Raw genomic sequence first — 21383 nt, 5'->3', positions numbered from 1 at the left:
GTTCCCTCTCCTAGCAGGACCCATGTTGAGACTTTAACATTTTCCCTGCATCTCCTTCTCTGTGTGCCTGTTCTGAGCTTCCCGTGCCCTCTCCTTCCTCCTCCAACCTCTATCACCTGCCTTGGGAAGATATATTTCTAGAATCTAGCCGGGTGGACAGATTTAAGGAAGCCACCCTAGTTATAGTGAATAGGGTAACTCTGAGAGGTTAGCCAAACCCAATCAAGGTGAACGTGAAGAGTGGTCAAGGTTATTCTCGGGAGTGCAAGTGGGGTCGGGTCCACAATGAGTCCTCATAGTGAAGCACACAATAATTCAATTTAGGCAGATAAGTACACAAATCCTATATTCTAGGCCCAAAACACAAACTAGGACATAAAACATGCAGGTGATGATATCGCATAACACTCAATTATCAAACATATATACAGTCACCTCTAGGTTCTTAGAATGCATTGAATAACTTGGACAACAAAAAGAAGGTAAGTAGTGACGCAGTAGAATGAAACCAAGTCACAAGAATGATACCCTAACTTTATTGTCCAATCCCTATGATGCATTGGACCATGTGCCCAAAAGTCACAAAGCTGCTTCTTAGGGAAAGGGGCTCGTGTAGGAAGAGTTCTTGTGTTGGAGTTATGTTCCAGAAGATATTCAACAAAGTTACAGGTAGGTAAAATTGTTTTCCCGTCTTTCAGATAGTCTTTTAGATATGACTATAAAAAAAGGGATATAATGGAATAGCCAACGTTTATTCTAAGGACAAATGGGGGGGAGGTGAAGATTTTGCAATTACTTATCTCCTTGACTTTGACTTTCCCAGATGACTAGGTGGGCCCACTGGGGGTCGCTGGAGATGGGTTTTTCGGGTGTTGGTACCAGTGAGAGGTGCCCAGGAGTTGCGTGTGCAAGGATTCTTCTGGTCGGTTCCTGGGCCAGACTGCAACCCTTTGCGAAGGAAATGCAGAATGCACCAATGCAGACCTCTTCCGGACACTTCACCAGATGGAGGAGGGCAAGTTCCAGCGATGACTACTACACACAGGTGACAGCACTCATCCTTCCAGTCACAGTTGAAGACCTTGCAGAGTAGAATCCCTTGAAGCTGGGAGGCCGAAATTCGGCAAGAAAGTGACTTGTACCACAAGCTGGCGACCACATAATTTCTGGCGACTAGCGCTGAACAGCATAGATTCTACCGAGGTAGCCCAATGGAGAGCTGGACAGTCCACCGGGTGGTCCAGAGACACTTCTAATGGCTGTATCCTCAAGAATTTGTCGAGACTGGTTGGTCCATGGAGCGCAGGAAGGGATGCTGGGCCTCTTCGGGAATCGCCCACAGATCTTCAGTTGGCTGCTCGTCTACACAGGATACTTGGCTCCTCTTATCCCAAATCCATCCTGGAAGCAAGTCCAAGCCCACCAATGTTAAGGATCTGCCCCATTCAAACAGCCAACACTTGTCCCATCAGGGATTATTGTAGGTTTTACTCACGACATACACCTAGACTCAGGCACCACGGATGTGGAGTGGGAACAGATAGTCACATTCCATCTTGGGCCAGGCACACACAAAAAGGCATCACTAGCCTGCAAATGCAGCAGCTTTCCCGGGCAACTGTATGACCTTTCATGGGATTTTCTGGCTTGAGAAAGCAGCAAGAAGGCCAAGAACAAGTAAAAATCTCTTAGCGCACCCATTTTAAGTCACTAGCTATGTTTAGTAACCATACATGGTAAATGCAAATGTGCACACTAGAAATAACACACACATTTTACAAATGTAGTTGCTGCCACCAGATTGTCTTTGGGCACAAATAAAAGAAACCCAAAAAACCCATGTGTAAAAGACTAGGGTGATACAAACGTAAACCCACTGAACTGCATTGTAAGATGCTAGGTGCACTGTTAAAAAAAAAAAAAAAAAGTTACCAAAAAGGCAAACCTAGTATCCCAGTATTGGTAGTCTGAAGGACTGATCAGTTTCCCCATAACAAAATGAGCAAAAGGCCAAGGGAATGAAGCTGAAGACTTCCCTGTAAACAGTCAGGAAAGGTTCAAAACCAAAAGCAAAATATTTGGGGGTCCGTAGAATATGGTGGGTTAGTTACCAAAAGAGAAATATTTCCTAACACCAACCAGGCCTCCAGAACCTGCCTGCTCTGTATGGCTATCCTCCACCAGTCTTCCTCATCTCCAAGTTCTGCTCTCAGCTTTGGTCTTAGTTTACAACACCTTCCTTGGTCTTGGTCTCTACTGGGATGCTGGAAATGCTTTTGGAGGGACAGGGCCTCCACTTCTCTATTCATTTTGTCTGTGTGTTCTTCTGCACAGGAATCCAGTTTGAACCTCTGGCAGTGCAGCGCTTCATTCTTACCTTCTGGTGAACAGTACCCATGGGACACCCTTAGGGCACCCATGGGTAGGTATACACCATTGTAACCCTAGTGTATGTTGTTGGGCACCTGTGTGTTGCCCACAGTGCAGAGTATGGGATGGTTGCAGCTACTTGCTGACTGGACAGTGGCTCTGGGGTATCCTTCACTTTTGGGATACCCAGGCCCTGCCATACGAATTCATGGATTCCTACACAAATGCAAGATGGCCATGGTGGCTTCTTGTTTTTCTTTGTCTCCCCCCTTGTTTCTGAAACTCCTGGGAAGCCTTGGCTCTGTTCCCTTCGCCTGAATGACTGTTTGGTGGAAGTACCATATTTGGCTCTGGGGTTGCCTCCTGCCAGACTGTTTGGCCCCTTAGCCGGGACAGCGTGTTGTGGGTACCACCTTGAGGTGGAGCTTGCATGAATGGAGTGAGTAGTCGATATGCATTCTGTGTAATGAGTTTTTTTTTTTGTGAGAGACAATGCCTGAGCCAGCCCTGACTGAAACTGTAATGAATGCAATAAAGTGCACTGAAAGACTGGGGACTAGCCCCCGATTCACATCCTGTGTTCTGGGTGTCTGGTTTCTGGTGTATAGCCTGAATGCATGTGAGTTTGATTGGGTGCTGCCTGTATGAATGCACTTTTATGCGACTGGCTGGCTGAGCCTGGGTGAGCATGAATGAATGTGGAGTGTATAACAGGGGGCCGAGTTCACAATCTCCTCCTTGTCAGAAGTTTAAACAAGAAACCTGTAGCTGAAGTCCTTTTAAGCTTGCATCCTGGAGTCCAGCTGGAGGAAGAAGTCTGTGGGTGCGATCTTCAAGTAATCCAAAGGCTGCTGTGCTGACTCGAGGACTGAACCAGAGAGGACCTGGATAGGCAACCTCTTCCCATAGCTACGACGGAAACATTGTGCAACTGCTGATCTTCACCCGAAGTGTATTGGAAACACGTTCTGTGTGCCTGCCATCCAGATAAAGGATCTTCGTGTCTAGAAGAGGAGTGCCTGGACATCTTGAAGCCAGGAAGTCAATCTGTGTCGCCCAGGACCGCTGGAAAGCAATTCGAGTATCGCCCGCAAGAGGGGGTACCCTGGCATAGAGTTGTCCGACATCTGGAGCTGCCAAAGTTCCAACCATCTGAAGAAATCTTCAAAGGGGCATCCCTGCCACGACATCTACCCACTTTTCCACGCTGGAGAAGGTCCTGGGTCGCTGTCTGCAGAGAAGTGACCTCCGGTGGGTTTCCTGCCACCAAAATCCAAAGAAAATGCCTTGAGAGTTCAGACTTGGTGAGGGTCTGTAGTGAAGTCCAGTGGTCGTGTCCAGGTCGCCAGAATCCATCCTGAGGTCTGTGCTGCGGCTGCAGCACTAAAGGACCGAAAGTCGGTGAACCGCGAAACACGACACCTACTTCTGCCACAGCACCCGTCGCCATTGAAAGTCATCCACGGCCACCAAAGGACTTATCTTCTTCGGCCAGGCCTTGAGGTCCACAGCGAGTTTCACCTTAGTGGGACATCCACAGTTGGCATAACCCATCACCGGAGACCACTGCAAAACACTGGCCTTGCTGCCTTTCCGACACTGCTTGGTTCCCTTCTTGACTCTGATATCCCAGCAACTCCTCCTTCCTGGGGGTGGGGGGCATCCTCAAGAGGTCTCATCAAGTAAGGCCAAAAACTCCCTGTAATAAAGAAGAGCATCTTCCATCCACGGGTCCCAGATTAATCTTGGATCCTCTTCTGCTGTGTCTTCCTAGGTACTTTGGGATAGTGGGCTCTCTAGAAAGAGAAGCAGACTATTATTGAACATATTTTGACTGGGCTGTAATATACAACTTAAAGTACACCATAACTTTTCCTTACAGGTTGCCCAGGTGCGGGGTCAGGGGGGGGTCGGATCCTCACACAGTATTGCATTTTTATCCTAAAGAAAGCATCCTGCAGATGTTCTAATTATTAACTGCCTTTCTACAGTAATGTTTTATGAAGTTAACCCTGGCCTAATGATTTAAATTCTTTTTTTTTATATATATATTTTTATTGGCATTTATTTAAACCTGAGCATCGGGGCTCAACAGTGTCCCTAATCCCCCCTCAGCCCACCCCGCTCCCTCCCCACCGGTTCCATCGTCTCTGCAGTTCCACTGTGTTCCCAGGGTGTTTCGATCCTAGCCTGTGAACATGTCCAGAATGCGAATGTTGTGTGGGCACCATTGCAGCATATAGTCACTTTGCAGGAAGTCTATGGCGTCTCCCCAGTCTGTAGCGAAGCTCTGTCTGTCTCCTTGGAGATTATATGTGATTCTTTCCATTGCCAGATAGGTCCATATCCTGTGTAGCCATTCTTGCGTTGTTGGAGGAGATTTTTGTTTCCATTTTTGTGCTATGGTAATCCATGCTGCAATAAGGAACCCCATGAAGTTTCGCTTTTGCGTCTTTGTGAGTGACCTGTCTCGGGGGGCCCACATGCCGCACATCCATATTTCTTCTCCCAGGTCGGCAGCTCCCTTGAATATCTCTTGCATCTGTGTTTTCACTTCCATCCAGAATTGTTGTATCTCTCTGCAGTCCCACAAAATATGCCTCCAACTTCCCATTGTGTCGCATCCCCTCCAGCATTTCCCCGTCGTTGTCGGGAACATTTTGTGTAGTCTCTCCGGAGTGTAGTGCCATTGAAAAATCACTTTGTTCCACGCTTCCCTTGTCTGTATCGCCCGTGTCCATTTGGGAATTATTTGCCAGAGGTATATCCATTGATCCCTCGCAATTTGTTTTCCTATCGTGGTTTCCCATTTTTTCATGTACTGCCAAGTTATGTTTTCGTTCTGGGCGTTCATAAATTAGTAGAGGGTTGAGACAAATTTCTTTTCTCCCGTGTGGGTCATCATGTAGGTCTCAAATGGTGTGGGATCCCTTGTCATGGCCTTTGTTATTCTTGGCGTCGTGAGCCAATGGTGAATCTGTTCGTACTGGAATCTATCCTTTTCCGTAAAACCCAGCAGTTCCTGGCATTCTGTGAAGGTTCTGATTTGCAGGCTCTCGAACATATCTCCCACTTTTGTGCAGTCAAGATCTCGCCCTTTTTCCACTCCCGGGGGGAAGTCTGGGTTGTCGAAGATTGGTATGAATGGGGCTGGATCTATCATGAGGGTTTCTCTCTTAGTTGCTTTGTCCCATATTTCCATGGTAGTACCCATGACTTCACTTATTTTGATGTTTTGGTGTCTGTGCTCTGGTTTCCTCCACAGGAGGTGGCGGAGGTTTTATCTTGCAACGGCTCTGTCCTGTGCCTCCCACCATTTTTCTGATGTGTCCGTAATCCATTGGTTAAGAACCCACAGCTGTGCTGCCTCGTAGTACTTTCTGAAGTGGGGGAGCGCCATTCCTCTGTCTATTTTATGTGCTGTGAGTGCCTGTTGTGATAGTCTTGGAGTTTTATTCTTCCATATATATTTTGTAATTGTTTTACTGAGTGTCTTGAACAATGATGCAGGAATCCGAATGGGGAGTGCTTGGAAGTAATGGAGCAATCTGGGTAGAATCGACATCTTGATGACGGTTATTCTGCCCCACCAGGAGATGGTCAGTGGGTTCCACCTGTTCAAGTCTCTATTTACATCTTCTAAGAGTTTTGTAAATTTCCCCAAGTACAAGTCTTTTATCTTTGGCGTCGGTGTTACTCTAAGGTATCTCACTCCCTCTTCCGCCGTTTGCAGATGTAGGTCTTTCGTTTTCTTGTGGATCTCGTCTATGTCTCCCGCCAGTGCCATTACTGATGATTTCTGCTTATTTATTTTCAGCCCTGAGATTGTCCCATAATCGTCTGTCTGCTGGATGAGTCGCGGAAGTGTTTTACTTGGTTCCGTTATTGTCATCAGCATATCATCGGCGTATGCAGCCGTCTTGTGCGTATGTCCCCCCATCTCTATGCCCTTTATATCTGGTGTCGCTCTGATTTTAGCCAGGAGGGGTTCTAGGAAGATTGCGTACAGTACGGGTGACAGGGGGCATCCCTGTTTTGTGCCTCTTCCTATTCTGATGGGTTCCGACAGTTCCCCGTTTACCGCGATCCTGTCCGTAGGGGAGTTGTAATTCGCCCTAATCATTTGTATGAACTCTTTCCCCATGCCCATTTTCTGTAGTGTCGCGAATAGCATGGTCCATTCTACCCGATCGAACGCTTTCTCAGCGTCTAGCGATATTATTGCTGATGGGAGTTTCATCATTCCGGCCTTCTCTATTAGATGTACTATGCGTCTGATGTTATCGTGGGTTTTCCTATTGGGAATGAATCCTGTTTGCTCTTGATGAATCAGCTTAGGGAGCAGGGGTGCCAGCCTATTTGTGAGTACCTTTGTGTAGAGCTTGGCATCCACGTTGATTAGGGCTATTGGGAGGCTCTGGCTTTCTGGATCTTTCCCTTTTTTGTGGAAAACTAGTATCTTCGCTTCATTCATGTAGGCGGTGATGTTGTTCGAGGTCTTGAAGGTGTTGAACATGGTTTCATATGGTGTTAGTTGGTCAGCGTATGTTTTGTAGAAGGCCGCCGTGAAGCCATCCGGGCCTGGAGCTTTGTTCTTGGGGAGGTCTTTTATTGCTTTTGTTACCTCTCCTGGTGCTATTGGCTCATCCAGCGCCGCTTTTTCGGCTGGGGTGACCGTTGGAAGAGTAATATGTTTCAGGAATGACGCCTGTTCCCTTACGCTCGGGTGTTGTGAGGAGTATAGGATCTGGTAGAAGTCCCGGAATAGTTCCTTGATGTCTTTCGTTTGTGTTTTCTTCGCTCCCTGTCCATCCAGCAGGGATTGTACCATTTGCTCTTGCCGCTTGCCCTTTAGTTGTCTTGCTAGTAGCTTGTCTGCTTTATTCGATTTCATCGCCTACCAATGTTTCGTGTGCAGTAGTATCGTCTCCGCTCTCTTGGTCCTTATCAGATCTATCTGGCTCTGGATGTGTCGGTATGCTCTCTTTATTTTTCTGGAAGAGTTCTTTGTCATTTCTTCTCTTATTTCCTCCAATTTTTTCCCCAGTTAGTCTTCCCATTTATGTGCGAGCTTATCTTTTTGTGCTTTCATTGCTATTAGTTGTCCCCTTATCACTGCTTTGAAGGCGTCCCATGTCGTGCTTGGGGATCCCTCCGGGGAGACTTTGTCCTCAAAGTATTCCTCTACCTTTTCTCTGATAGTTTCCTTTGCCACTGGATCTTGTATGATGCCTCTGGGGAGCATCCATCGACCATAGCCCGGATCATTTCCTGAATTTGGGGAGTGTTATCCATAGCGGAGCGTGATCCGACAATGAGATCTGGCCTTTTTCGATGTCCTGGATTTCTCCAACTAGGGTCCCCGTCGCCCATATATAGTCGATCCTGGAACTGGTATGATGAACGTGTGAGTGGAATGTGTAGCCTTTCGTTGTTCCTTTGAGTCTCCGCCAAACGTCCTCTAGTGCCATATTCTGCATTGCCTGTTTAAGCGCTTGAGTGGGGGACCCCTGTAGGCTATTTTTAGGGTTTGATCAGTCTTCTTTCTGGTTCCATGCTAGATTGAAGTCACCTGTCAGGATCACCTCTCCCTCTGCAAACTTCTCTAGTTTATTGATTGTATCTTTGATAAATCCTTCCTGGCCTATATTTGGAGCATATAGGGTATCTATGGTTAATTGGCGATTGTCTATCTGAACCTTCGCAAAAACAGATCTACCATTTTTTTCCGTTTGTGTCGCTTTCATGTGGACCTGCAGTTGGCTAGCGAATGCTATAAGTACTCCCTTTTTTTTTCTCTTCGTCATTGGATTGGAGGATTTGCTTGTAGCCTCTTATCAGAGTTAGGCCTCTCCTTTTTTTCTGTATGTGGGTTTCTTGGAGAGTAATTATGTCAAATTTCTCTCTGTGCAGGAAGTGTTCCATTTTTTTCCTTTTGACGGGCGTGTTCAGCCCTCTGATATTATATGTTAAAATGTTCAGCCCCATTCTTTTGTGTTTGTTTGAGAATTCTTATTTGTTTCCCCTTGTGGATTGCAGCGGAGCGCATTAATACCGGTGTTAGTGTCTTTTCCCCTCTGAACTTCCCCTTCAACTTTTCCCCCTACCCCTTTTTCCCCCCCTAACTTTGTCCCTGGGGAGGGCTCTGGGCCCTATGGTTGCTCCAGCGTTGTGCCTTTGCTCCATGCCCTCCAGCATCTCAGGGTTAACAGTTTGCACGGGTTCCTAAACTCTACTTGTGGTGCGGATTCCATGGCCGTCTCTTGGCTCTGCCGCGTCTTAATGTGGGCACCTACCCTGGCTTGATTGACTGCGGAATTATTGTCTCTCCCTCCACTCGTTCGTGCATGCCTGTTTCGTTTCCTGGGGCTCTTAGTTTTCCTCCGGTTTGCGGGATCTGAGTCTAGTTTTCCGTTTCTCTGTCTGCCATCCCCTCGGTTGTCTCTTTTCTCTCCGGGGGTTCTCTGGTATTTGAGGGGTCTGGGTCAGGTTTCTGACTTCCCACTATCTTGAGACCTTCCTCGCAGGCAGTGATTTGATGTTGTCTTTCTTTCCATGTGAATAGAAGGCCGAAAGGGAATGTCCATTTGTATCGGATTTGTTTTTCGGTTAGGAGTTTGGTGAGCTGGCTCATTTCTCTTCTCTTTCTGAGCGTGGATTGTGCCAAGTCTTGGAACAGCTGTATTTCCTTCCCGTTCATCCTTATTTGTTCTAAGGTCCTGGCTTTCCTTAGGATTTGTTCCTTTTGTGCGTATCGAGTCATGGCCACTAGTACGTCTCTTGGGCGGGATCCGGGCTCCCCTGTTCTTCGTGGGCCCACTCTGTGTATTCTGTTGAAGTGGATGCCCTCCCCAGTGTCGTCGTTTAGTATATCCTGGAATACTTGTTTTGTCGCTGTGCGGAGGTCCTTCTCTTCTACGGATTCCAGCATGTTTTTAATTCTTATGTTCGATCTTCTGGACCTGTTTTCTAAATCTTCACATTGGGACTCTTGTTGCAACGCCAATCGTGCGAGGCAGTCTTGCGCCTCTGCTTGTTGGAGTGCTTCCTTATTCATATTCTGGACCGTCCTTTCCAAGTTTTCTGTTCTCTCCTCAAGGTTCTCTATGTCCTTCTTCAGTTCATGGACAGCTTGCTTCAGTTCACCCTTCATGTTATCAAACTGTGCCTGTGTAGAGGTGAGGAACTGATCCTGAAATTCCTTAAACCAGGCTTTCATGTCGTCCCTCGTGGCCATGTTTGTATCCGGGTGCTGCTCTATTGGGTCTGCCTCTGAATTCTTCTGCTTGTTTATTCGCTTCGACCTTCCGTTTCCCGTTCCCCAAATTTGGGTCAGATCCTGGCCCTGTCTAGATTCGCTTTAGTTTGCCGCCGTTGCCTGTGATCCCAGCCTCGCCCTGGCTTTTGACATCTGTGTATTTTTCCACCGATGTGTTTCTTTGTCGTGTTTCTCTCTCCAGGTCGTGCGATTTCGTAGATGCTTGTGTTTGGGTCTAGTTTGTACCTTGCCTCTCGAGCATGCGGTTGAGCTGGTTAGGGAGGAGAGTGTCCCCCTTTCTGGAGTCTCATAGATTATTTCCCCGGTTTGGCACCTTCTTTTGGGGGTTTGTTAGGTTTTTCTTGGGAGTTCCTTTGTGGGGTCCTCTGTGGGCCTTCTCTTTGTTTCGCACGGGCCCTGCGTTTCTTCGGGGCCTTTTTCTTTTCTGGACCTCCACTATGCCCCCTTGTTGTGATCTCCCCTCTCTGTGGATTCAAACTTCCTTGGCCTGTCGAGGGGCTGCTTGGTGTGCCTAGTTGCCGTGTTTCTATGGTTTGGGGGGTTTTCTGTGGGGCGAGACCGAGTCTCTCTGCCGTCTCGGGTGTGGAGCCTTGGGGGGGGTTTGAAGTGCTCTCTCGTTTGGTCTGGGGGCGGACGCTCCTTTATCGCTCCCTTCATCCCTTTCCCCTGTGCTCCAGCCCGTTTTCTTTCCTGTTGGATTTCGACAGGGGGCTGGGGGGTGTGCCGTCTATGCCGGGGGGAGGGAGGGGTGGCTCTCTCCCAGCTGGTTCCCGGTTCTGTCCCCCGCCTCGTACCTGTGTTCTGTCGGCTGCGCCGGGCTCCGCAGTCCGCTGCCTCTGTCTCTTACTGGTCCTGACCGCTGCCTGGGGGGTGAGTGTCTTCTCCCGTGTCTTCTTCCGTTGGGCCGCTTCCTTCTCTCAGCGGTTTTCCCCCTCGTCCTTTTTCTTCCCCGCCGGCAAGGCGCTGTTTTGGAGCCCGACCTGCTAGTCTTGTGCTCAAGCTGCCGGTGTGACGATCTCCTCCCGGACCCTTCTCACTCCGGGTGGATCTGCGTGCTTGATGAGCCCTCCTCAATCTCTCTGGCTCCGCTTCTCGGCTCGAGGGTTCCTCCGATGTTCGGCCTGAATCAGCCGCTGTTTGCGAGTGGCGGGTCCGGGGGCTCGGCGCTTTCTGGGGTTTCGCGCTTTCTGGAATTTCCGAACTGGTACTGGGCCTGGGTGCCGATTTCTGCGTTGGCTGTTCCGCCGCTCGACTCGCTCCGGGGGCTCGATTCCCCTTCTCCTTCCGAGAGAGGGATGCAATTCTTGGTTGGCACGGTGTTGCTTATTGCAGTTGCTAATTTTTTGCGGCCCGAGCTGGGGGACGGAGGTACGCTCACGCACGTCTGCCCGGCTCGGCTGCCATCTTGGAATCCGATTTAAATTCTTTTTAATAACTGTCAGCAGTTGGTGCATTACAAGTGAATTTAAAGGTAAGTGGCACCACATAGAACTGTACATCTATATTAAGTTAACCGTTTAGATTTCTAGTACAAAGTGAGTCTTATTACTCATACGTCCCGTCCCCTTTCCTCCATCCTTCTACCGTCCTCCAACATGGAGACGGTATGAGAACCTTTGGCAGTGCAAAATTGAGCTTTCCCTTTAAATTTAGTATAGCACATGGGGACATGGCCTCGGGCATCAGAACGCCCCACCCTCTGCTGCCTCACCTCAGTCCCTTTTTCCGCATGGACAGTGTCGGACCTGGCAGCCAGCGCTGAGACTTTATTAGCTTTCTGCATGCTCCCCGTTCTGTTTTTTCAATCTTATTTAACTTCCTATCGGTGCCTCGCCTCCCCGGCTCATGTCGGCCGCAGGAGTATTCATGAGATGTGTCTCATGCGACCGGTTTTCCCTACCTCAGACCCCCATACACTCTTGTCTTGAGTGTTTGGAGCCCGACTACCACTGGGACGCATGTTCGGCTTGCAGAGCTCTGTCATAGGGCATTGAAGAATCGGTTGTTGCGGTGGAGGGAGATCGTCCACACTTCTCCTCTGTCCCACCTTAAAGGCTTTGGGCCTCATTACACGGTAGGCGGTAAGGGTTTACCGGTACTGGTATTTTACCGGTAAACCCTTACCGCCTTACTACGAGGTCCCTTTGCGGGTTGGAGAATTTAACACCTGATTTTTGCAGGCGTTAAAAACCAACCCGCAAAGGGACCAGGAAGCTAATTACGGTACCACAATTTGCGGTGCCGTAATTAGCACCTTCCCCATTCCCATTATGCCCTATGGGGCAAGAATGGGAATGGGGAAGGGCAATGGGGGAAGAGGGAATTACCGCCTCACCAACCTTGGAATAGGGCGGTAATTCCCCTTTCCATCAAGGCGGTGCCGGTATTTTACCGGCATGGACCAAGGTGCTAATAGCACCTTGGTCCACCGCCGTCTGTGTAATGAGGACCTTTGTCTCCAGGACCTCAAGACAAGGTAGGCCCTCTATTCATCACGGCTCCACAGCCCTGCAACTCCTTCCCTGGGGTTCTCGTGGATCGTGGTTCCTCGAATTCAGGTTCTGGCAGGCCTTGGTCATCTAAGACTACCAGCTCCCAAGCCGAGGAGCCAGTGGGCGCTCCGGAGGCAGACCGGAGGTTGTCCTGTCTACCAGCTCCCAAGCTGAGGGGCTCAGGGGCCCCAACAGGCTGTCTGCGGAAGTGCGATGAAGTTTGTCCTCTTCTACCCGAGCGGGTAAAGGATCGTCGAGTGTCGCCTCCAAGAGCCTATCCTCGGCACGATCCCGAGGGCTCAGCACCTACCAGGTTGACCTCCTGAGGTCAACGTTTCTGCTTCGGGTGCAAGACCTGAGCTGTATTCTCCCGTGTCTGAGGCCTCTCGTGGCTCAGGGCGTGGCGCAAGGCTTAAAAATGGCAGAGAGGCATGTGGCAGAGCATGCCAGGCCAACAGCCATCTTGGATCCAGCTTGTGGCCCGCCCTGTGCTTTCGCCCATCAAATGGGCTTTACAAGATGATCCAGTCCCCTTCCCTCTGGAAGCATCAGCAGATTGTACGGTACAGGCATCTGGTCTTATGTATACATCTACCCATCACAGCAACTACACATTCCTGGTGCCTCAGCGCTTTGACCAGGAGTGGAGGCCCAGCACCTCTGAGGGCCCGTCCCCTAGGGCACTTCCTCTTCCTCATGCATTCCCCCTCAGATGAAGGGGCTCCTGAAGGATATTGTGAAGGTCATCCCGCTGGTAACAACGCCTCGGCACCCTTCTATGGGTACTCCTCCCGGTTCTCCACTGCTGGCGGTTCCAGTGCTGGTCCCTCCCCTGGGCCAGGCCCTACCAGTTGTACAAACCACTCCACCACCTCCTGTAATACCAGAGAGGAATGCGGGAGGGGTGGGGTTGGACCCTGTTGGCACTGTGTCCCAGGGCCTGGATTCCCTCGGTCTGTGAAAAAGGGGGGAGGGGAGTTGATGAGGACGATGACACCCAGGACAATGAACCCTCTGTATCCGTTAAGGCCTTTTATGACCGCCTTCAGGGCCTGGCAGAGTTCGTGGGGCGGTCCCTCTGTCTGAGGAAGCCTCCCAGGAGTCGGGAGTGTTGGCAGAGGTCTTCGGTAAGCGCACCACAATCTGGTCTGGCATCTCTCTCCAGAAGGATGTCCTGTAGGTGGCGCAAAAGGTCTGGGAGGGGCCAAGGGCCAACGCCCAGATGTACAAGATGTTGGACAGCAGGTTTAGGCTGACGGAAGGAGAGCCAATCCTCCTGGCCTCCCACCTCCAGCCTCATTCTTCAGTGGTGGCTGCAGCCTCCTTGTATTCTAAACCATCGTCTTTGTCATCTTCCTCAAAGGGAGCCACCTCCAGTTGTCTTTCCAAGTAGGACAAAGTCCTTGTGTCTTCGGGAAAGCACTGTTATGCCATTTCAGGTCTGCATCTGTGGCAAGCCAACGCAGACGCCCTCTTGACTGCTTCTATCCACAAGCTGTGGCGGAAGCTCAGGGAATTTTTGCCTGACCTCCCTTCGGACAAGCAAGCCTCCTTCAAGGCTGGTCTAGCAGATGCCTGGGCCATTGCGCAAGACCTCATGGAGTCTTTGGTCTCCCATTTCGACACAGCCACCAGAGGGCTGTTCCTTGGTGTCGAGATGAGGACGACGGCGTGGATGCACGCTGCTAAGTTTTCATCTGACGTGCAGGAGAGGTCCTGGATCTGCCCCCTCGAGGGCGTGTACCTTTTTCATTCATCAACCGCTGATGAGTTGACAAAGAAAAAACCTCTACTCAAACAGCCAAGTCCTTGGCCATCCGATCAAAACCTGGACAGAAATCCTTCCCTCAGTCCCAGAGCAGGACCAAGTTCAAGCCCTGCACTTTCTCTGGCTTCAAGAGATTCTGGTACCGTGGTACACAGAGGCCCGACAATTCGTCCCGTGACAACAGGAGGAAGCACCAGAGGAAGTTGAGCAGGTTTTTCCGTTCCCCCTCCTCCGCCCCCGTCTCAAATGCCAAGAAGAAGTGACATCAAGTTCTGGGAACACTGGTAGTCTGTGGGGGCCATTTCGCTCTGTTCCAGGACACCTGGAAGCATCTTTTCAGCAACCCATGGATCCTCTCTTTAGTCTCCTTGGGCTTCAATCTTCCTCTTCCTTTGCCTCTACCATTCTCTCCGCCTCTTCGTCAGATCGGGTCCCCGGCTCTTAAACGAGGGGTCCTTTCGCTCTTGGAGATGCATGCGATCAAACCGGTTCCTCTTATATACAGGGGCTATGGGTACTATTCCAGGATTTTTGCGTTAGCCAAGAACAACCCGGCTGGCCTGAGGGTTGTTCTGGACCTGTCATTTCTAAATCTGTCTTTACTGCCGGAACACTTGAAGATGATTACTCCTGCACACATAGCTAAGTCTCTGTGTGCAGGGCACTGGATGGGTTCCCTGGACCTCCAGGATGAGTATCTGCATGTTCCCATCTATCAACCGCATCGGAAGTTTCTGCGGTTGACGATTGTTGTACCACTTTCAGTACAAGGTGCTGCCCTTCGGCCTGAACTCGGTCCTCTTGTGTCTTCACGAAGTTGATGAACGCAATGGCGGGCCATCATCTGTAACCTAATTTGGATGACAGGTGGGGTCACATGAAGGCGTGGTGCACTCCTGCCAGAGATTTACAGAGATCCTTCATCAGCTGGGGTTCTCCCTCACCAGAGGAAGTCAGTTTTGCCCATCTCAGGAATTGGTCTTCCTAGGGGTGTGTTGGAACACTACTGTTCAGCTGGTGTTTCCTACGCCTGAGGCATGATGGCCTCCTACGTGCTGATTGTACAGCATGCTTCCCTCAAGATGAGGCACCTCCAGCTCCACCTGGCAGCCAATTGGGAACAGGAGACCGGGTTTCAGTCGGACAGGGTCCCAATGCCACACTCCTACTGCCCGATCTTTGCTGGCGGCTGATGATGGATGGCAATGTTTCAGTGGGAGCCCCCTTCACCCGACCAGAGCCTACTCTGGGGTGACGACGGACTCCTCCCTTTCGGGCTGGGGGCACTCTGCAGGGCTATGCGATTCATGGAGCATGGTCCAGCACCGAAGCCCTCCTGCATATCAATCTGCTCGAGCTCAGGGCAGTGGGTCTGGCCATCAGGGCGTTTTTGCCCCTCATTAGGGACAGGTCGGTTCTGGTGAGGATGGACAATTCTACTACAATGTTTTACCTGAACAAGCAGGGTGGCACCCATTACCCCTCCTCTGAATGGAGGCGTTCTCAATCTGGGAATGGACCCTGACGGAGGGGATTTGGATTTAAGCAGTCCACCTCCCGGGGGACAGCAATGCAGAAGCAGACCAGCTCAGCTACTTGGGGTTCAACACCTACGAGTGGGAGTTGCACACTGACTCCTTAGTGCCCCTGTTGCAGCATTGGGGGTTTACAGACCTGGATTTGTTTGCATCCCCTCTGAATTCCAAATGCCCCCATTTTGCTTCATGGGCAGGGCGGGGGTCTGTGGGAGATGCATTACACATCTGTTTGCACGACCGCAGGTGGTGTGTTCCCACCCACCCCTCTGCCCCAACAGACCTGCTGCAAGTTCTGTGCTTCGGTGGGTTGCAGTCTCATCCCGATTGCCCCCCACTGGCCTTCGAGACCATGGTTTTTGGATTTGCTGCAGTTGTGCTCCCATGGTCACGTCCACCTTCTGATCTTCAGGGCGAGGCGATGGAGCATCCGGACCCGGCCAATCTGGCGCTGGTGGCCTGGTTCCTGACCAACTGAGGCTTCAGCAAGCTCCATTTTTAGATGACTACTGGGGCATCATTCAGCAGGCCAGGAGGCCCTCGACTCGGTCCCAGTATAAGAGTAAATGGACTAGGTTCTGCCATTGGGCTCATGACAAGGGTCTGGACCCTGTGACCTGTCCTCTTGATGATGTTCTGGCTTTTTCAGCACACCTGGCTCGTTCTGGAGTTCAGGTGTAAACGTGCCACACTTCTTTGGCGGCCATTGGGGCTTACAAGAATTCCCCAGAGTATGTGTTTTCTATTGCCAACCCAGTGGTTAAGGCCCACCTGTAGGGGTTGTCTGGGCTTTATCTAGACTGGACCTGGTCTGGGTCCTCAATGTGGTTCTTGCAGCTATGCAGAGCAAGCCATTCGAGCCGAAGGGCTCTGTGGGCATCTGCTTGGTGGCACTAAAGACATTACTGGTGGATCTCACATCGGCGCACAGGCTTGGTGAGCTGCAGGCGTTGTCCTCGTGCAAGCCCTTAACCACGTTTCACGATGACAAGGTCATCTTGCGCTCTCTCACAAACTTATTGCCCAAGGTGGTCTCTCCATTTCATCTGAATCAAGAGATATGCTCCCGGTGCTCTTCCTGAACCCACAGTCCTAGGCAGAGAGGGCCCTGTATTCCTTGGACCTCAAGAGGGTCCTCATGTTTTCTCTCTGACGAAATCCTTCAGGAAGTCCGAGGCATTGTTCATGACTTTTGAGGGCTCCTCCCCTGGCTCTCAGGCTTCCAAGGATTCCATCGCCCGTTGGATGGTTCAGCCCCTTTTGGAGTCGTACACGTCCATGGGCAGACCTGTTCCAGAGGGTCTTCATGCCTATGCGGTTAGAGCCAAGGCCAAGGGTGTTGCGTTTCAGAGACATCCTTCTTGGGATGTCATCAGCAAGGTGGCTACTTGGGCCTTTCCGTCGGCCTTCTGTAAGCACTACTCACTGGACACGAGCTCCAGTCGCGATGCAGAGTTTGGTCAGGTGTTTGGAAAGATTTCCATTTGTGTGTAACTTTCCCTCCAGTTGTGAACCCCTCAACTTTTTGCTTTGTTTAAACACCATAGCCTGACTTTACCAGAGGAGCCCCGCCTTCTGCTGCACTCCTTTGGGCTTTTCGCTCACTTTATTATGGGGAAACTGACATGCCCTTAAAGACAGTCAGTACTGGAAGACTTTGTTTCCCTTAGTCCTTTCCCATGTTGCAACTTTTCTGCAACATGTAACAATTGTAGAATGTACCTTATCAGTAGAGTGCACTTGGGTCTATAAGTCATTTCCAAAGGCCCTAGATACCCTAGAAGGATTTTTTAGACCTGCAGGTGTGTCACAGACAGGGCTGGTGGCAGCTTATCTTTTCATATATTTTTAACCCTTTCCTGCCATGTAAACCGCATTAACCGCGTTTGGCACAAACAGGTGGCCTGGTTTCAAAATGGCCATCCCACGAGGTTCTTTGTCCTGTCCTTTGGCCATCTTGCCCCTTTGCCTTCCTCAGGTCAAGCCAACCTGGGTCAGTCCTCATCTGGGCATTCATTTTCCCGCAAAATGCCAAACTTTCGCTGGCTTGGGCATGCCTCCAGGATGTGGGCTGGGGTGTCAATACACATCCTGGATGCCAGAGTCTGGAGTGCTGTTAATGCGTGGGACCACCGTGGCCCGTGATTGGTCCACGCATGGTATGCCTGAATGTGAGCAGATCTCCCATTGGGTCCTCTTCGTTTTGGCATGAAGGAGATTCTGGATAAGAGAAGGGCCCACACAGCTATACCATGTCGATCTCTGGCGTTTTCACTGAACGAAGGATAGGATCCAAGAATCCTGAAACTAAGAAGCCGAGTTGAGGAACCGCTGGTGACCCGCTGGAAGGTTTGGCACCCTGAGCCCGCTGTCGTGACGCTGGACCCCTCTGCATCTGGTTGTCCTTGAAGGTCTGCAAAGACTCTTCGACCCATTGGAATAGTGGGACAAACTATTCTCGGCACCTTCATCAAACCCTGCAATTAAGCCTTCTCAGAAGTGTCCCTGGGCCAACCAGTGGGCTGACCAGCTTACGCAGCACCTTTTGCCTGATACCGCCGCCGTTTCGAGGAGACACTCGAAACTTGGTACGTCGCTAGCTCTGTGTTCATGGCACTCACACCGAATTTCGTACACTTGGCATTCCCAGGTCTGGAGTAAAGTGAGTGCACCCGAACTGGAGTATACGCGGTTACTGTCGCCCATCCGTTGTTACAAACTTTGCAGGTGAGCTGCTTTTGTGCCCCTGAAGCCTGCTGCAGTGAAACTGGCCTGATCCATCCACCAGGAGCGGAGAAATCGCCACTGTCCCGTTTGGGAATCATCACTGTATCTTCGTCACTGAAAGTCGCAGAGCCGCCAAATTGCCGCACTTGAACCTACAACTGAAGTTGACTCGACTGCCGAAGTTTGGTCTGGAGTGCGCCGGGGGTCAGTAAGTAATTACAACCCCTAACCGGTGGCCCCTAGCTCCTCCATCCATTTTTACGCACGAGTGTCCCCTGAGGCTCCCTCTCCTTTCCACTGCTAGTCTGAACTAGCAAACCATTCCCGAATTCCGGAACCTGTTCTGCCCTGTTGGGGAGACACTCCACGAATAGTGGGAACTTATTCTTCATTGCCTCACCCACCTTCCTAAGCTGCTACAGACTCTTGAAGAGACCCCGTTTCCCATTTGCATTACCGCGTGCGCCAGCGTTGCAAGTACATTTGAGCACTAGGCTCCACTCGTTTTAGGGATTGGACTGCCTCTCAGGAGTGTGGTGGATGCAGAAGGGACTAAAGACTATTTGCACTGCCTGTTTCCTCCCCCTTTTAGGTACGGACCCATGTCGTGCATTACCCGTTTAGACCCCATTGGTCTTGTATATATGTATTTAGATAGGATTATATTGATCTAAAAGTATTACTTAGATTGTTATTGTGTGGTGAACTTTCAAAGGCCTTGGAATAAATGTATTTGTATTTTTTAATAGATCTACACCTGTCTGGGAGTGATTTGTAAGTGTACTTTACCCTTTGCGCTCATTGAGGTCTTTCAGCCACCCTCACCCCTCCTGAGACTTAGTCTTGACTGCCGCCAATGCTACCTTGATTGGTCTGGCTTGTCTAGAAGGTTGCCCTGTTCCAAGAAACTAGGATGGCCTTCTGAACCTCTGCTCACCAGGTCAGAGTTCAGAAATCCTGCTGAACATCAGGTGGTTCTGAAGAACCTTTTTGCTTCATCCTATATATGTGGCAGGTTGTCACAGCTCCACCCTATGTTCTTGTTCGGTGGAATCGCCCACAAGGATGGAGGAAAGGGGACGGGACGTATGAGCAATTAAAGTTATTCACCGTAGTGACTAAGAGTACTCGTAGTCCCTTTTCCTCCATGCGTCCCACCAACCTTACCCCGCTAGCATGCCAATGGCTAATATGTACTAGGTGTAGCCAGGTATATAAGCATCCTATGTGTTCAAAGGGGACTGAGGTGAGGGGCCGGAGGGCAGGGCCACGGCAGGGCGTTCCACAGCCGAGGCTGTGCCCCTGCGCTCTATATTAGATTTAAAGGTGAAGCTACATTTTTCGCTCCAAAGGTTCCATCCCCATGTTTGGGGACGCCCACAAGGATGGAGGAAAGGGGACTGTGGATTATGAGTACTCATGCCTTTTATCCTTTAATAAAAGGTTTGGGTTATCACCGAACATAGTGTATGAACATTCCATTATGGGTAGCTTGGGGATTCACTGTACCTAAGAACCAGCTTGCATCACTTCCATCAAGTCTCACCCTTGGTTACTCGCCCATATCTACCATTAGAGAACCTTGGCTGGGTGCTCTGTGCCTCTACCCCAACTAGTGGGCCGAAGTACAGATACCCCCTTTAGTCTTTACAACTATCACACAAACCTCTATTTTTAAGAGGTCTCCCTCCAACTCTGTCCTTTTCTCTGCCTCTCTGTCAAGCTTCACTCCTGCTGTACAATTCATCTATTTTCTCCCTTTTCTTGCTCTACCAACCTCTTCACTCCATTTTACCTCTTCCTCTTGATGTTCCTCACAATCCGCTGTGGTTTGTGCTCTCCTTCCTCCTCTTGGTATTCAACACCATTCTCCTCACTATTTTCAGCTTATTCCTTCTGGTGCTTTCTGCCACCAAGCACTTTACTTCTACCATTCTTCTCGAATATGCTTTACCTCCAGTAACTACTCTCCTTCCAGTCACCCTTCAACTCCTCCCCTCCCCCCTCACTATACTCTTCTTCCAGTCTCCTCTTTACTCCCACCCTCCTTTCCTAATGTTCTCCACCATCAATCTTCTCTCTGTATCCAGCCTTCTCCTATTGGTTTGCTAGGTTCCTTGCCTCCCCTTTATTCCCAACCTCCTCAAAATGCTTTTTCACCAACTACTTCACTCCTAACTTTTCTATACCCTCCCCTCCACTTCTTTCTCCTTTTTGGTTCCAAACCCACACTATCACCAATGTCTCCCTCTTTGGTGTAACCAAATTAAATTCTGTCTCTCGCCCTCAGTTCTTGCAAGCTATTCTTCAACCTCAGTCTCCCACTAAGCCTACAGCCCCCCTTGTCTTAACAATTTTCCTTTCCATCTGTCTCTTACTTCGGCCTCATAGGCTCTCTCTTTCACTGGAATCTCTTCACCAACCTCTGCCATAAACTCTCTGATTACCAATATTCTTGTGCCCTCTTCTTACAGCACCACTCTCTCCTATAATGTCCCATCATCTTCTTACTCCAGGCTCCAGCAGTCTTCTGTATCCAAACCCCACTGTCTCAAGCTCCCCCTCACTGGGAGTCAGAGTGTAAATCTAGTATGGAAACCCCTTCCACTGTTTGGTCTCTGGGTTGCAGACTGCACCTGTTCTTCAGGGTTTAGTGCTCACTCTAAGAGTGACTGAGGGCGGAAGGGAGGGGGGACTGGGGGCAGACTAAACCTATTTGAGACCTGGTATGTGTTTGCAGGGCTACGGAGAGCTGTACTTGGATGGATGCCACCTTGCATCAATCGTCTGGACTGGTAAATATAGTTTGGGTGGTGTTTATTGTTCCCTATTTATAAGTGTTCCAGACTGCTGCTTAATATTTTGTAAGACTCGTAACCTTGCTGGCAGACCTCTGGAGTTCATCCGCAAACGGAACAGGGCCAGTAGAAATTACATTTGAGGTTTTGCTGACCTATGGGAGCCCTACCAGTGCCCTCCTAACAGGTTATAGGCCCAATTTGAGGGGCTCCTGATCTGGGGTGACTGACTCTGTTGTTTTCCTGGTGACACTCCCCTGCTATGCCATTGGCACCAACTTCAGGGGACTTTATCATAAGTACTTGTATGTAATCCATTTTAATGTTTTGTAAATGAAAATTCTTTTTGGCTACATTCAGTTTTGTAACATAACTGTTTTGGTTAGTCTTAAATGTAGGTTGAAGTAACAATTT

At 49.9% G+C, this 21383-nt stretch overlaps 1 protein-coding gene across 4 annotated transcripts in view; it reads left to right on the top strand.

The window, feature by feature from the left end:
• The window catches only part of HERC2 (HECT and RLD domain containing E3 ubiquitin protein ligase 2), a 2956340-nt gene that overhangs the window by 1231324 nt on the left and 1703633 nt on the right, over window positions 1–21383 (top strand). The gene's annotated exons all lie outside the window — the stretch shown is intronic.

The sequence above is a fragment of the Ambystoma mexicanum genome, chromosome 7p (assembly GCF_040938575.1).
Source record: "Ambystoma mexicanum isolate Mex_15411 chromosome 7p, UKY_AmexF1_1, whole genome shotgun sequence".
NCBI classification, from domain to species: Eukaryota; Metazoa; Chordata; class Amphibia; order Caudata; family Ambystomatidae; genus Ambystoma; species Ambystoma mexicanum.
Note: the sequence above shows the minus strand (reverse complement) of the source record. Positions and strands in the feature narration are given on the sequence as shown.